Raw genomic sequence first — 1,513 nt, forward strand, 5'->3', positions numbered from 1 at the left:
GTCCTCTGTTTCCTCCTTGAAGTGATCCTCACCTGGCACTCACTTCTCTCTGGCAGGGACAGCAGTCACAGGGTGGTGGGATCATTTGTGGAATGTCAGGGCTGGGTTCTTACCCTGGAAATGCTGGCAAACAGGACCCTACCATGCCACATTGCCACAACAACAAATCCCAGGTGTGGGCTTCACAGGGCCAGCACCCGTGGGCTCCAGACCTCCTTCCTCAGCCTCCTCGAGGCCCTTGCGAAGTACCGGCTACCTCCATCTTCAAACTGTTGATCTTAAATAGCAAAATTACTTTGGTTTTGTTGTTTCCTAACTTTGTACTTATTTGTTTGCTTGAAGCATCTTTTTGCACAAATATTAGAATATACATTGGTGTACATGTTGCCTTTATCAACAAATGTTATGTTTTTGAAATCTACCTACGTTGATATATACTGTCTATAAAAGAGCTCCAGCCTGGGCGACATAGTGACATCCTGTCTCTAGAAATTTTTTAAAAATTAGCTAGGTGTGGTGGCACAGGCATGTAGTTCCAGCTACCCAGGAGGCTGAGACAGGAGGATGGCTTGAGGCCAAGAGTTTAAGGCTGCAGTGAGCTGTGATCACTCCATTGCATTCCAGCCTGGGTGACAGAGCCAGACCCTGTCCCAGAAAAAAAAAAAAAGAATTTGCTCACTCCTTTCAGCTGCTGCATTGCTACATAGCATTCCACTGTGCGAACATTTTATACCATGTTTTACATATCCACTTCTCTAAAGATGAACATTTAGGTTTAGGTTGTCTTTTTTTTTTTTTTCCAAGACAAAGTCTTGTTCTGTCACCTAGGCTGGAGTGCAGTGGAGTGATCATGGCTCACTGCAGTCTTGAACTCCTGGCCTCAAACCGTCCTCCTGCCTCAGCCTCCTGAGTAGCTGGGACCACAGGCATGCACTACCATGCCTGGCTAAAGGTTGTCTCCTTAAAAAAAAAAAAAAAATCATAATGCCTTAATAAAAATCTTTGTCTTTGTTTCTTTGGGCATTTCTCTAGGAAATGTATGCAGAAGTAGAGTTTGTTTGATTGTTCATGGGAAGAAACAGGGCAGGAGTAGGAGTATGAAATCTAGTCCACCCTCTGATGTTTTTGTTTTGTTTTGTTTTGTTTTTTTGAGACAGAGTCTCACTCTGTCACCCAGGCTGGAGTGCAGTGGCAAGATCTCAGTTCATTGCAACCTCTGCCTCCCAGGTTCAAGCGATTCTCCTGCCTCAGCCTCCTAAGTAGCTGGTATTTACAGGCACACACCACCACACCCGGCTAATTTTTGTATTTTTAGTAGAGATGGAGTTTCGCCATGTTGACCAGGCTGGTCTCGAACTCCTGACCTAAGGTGATCCACCCACCTCAGCCTCCCAAAGTTCTGGGATTACAGGTGTGAGCCTGTAATCTTGCTCTGATGTTACTCCCTGTGTGACCTTGGGCAACTTATCTCACCTCTCTGAATCGGTTTTCCTACCTATAAAAAGAGTATGAT

Source organism: Trachypithecus francoisi, unplaced genomic scaffold (assembly GCF_009764315.1).
Source record: "Trachypithecus francoisi isolate TF-2019V2 unplaced genomic scaffold, Tfra_2.0 Lachesis_group0, whole genome shotgun sequence".
Taxonomy (NCBI): domain Eukaryota; kingdom Metazoa; phylum Chordata; class Mammalia; order Primates; family Cercopithecidae; genus Trachypithecus; species Trachypithecus francoisi.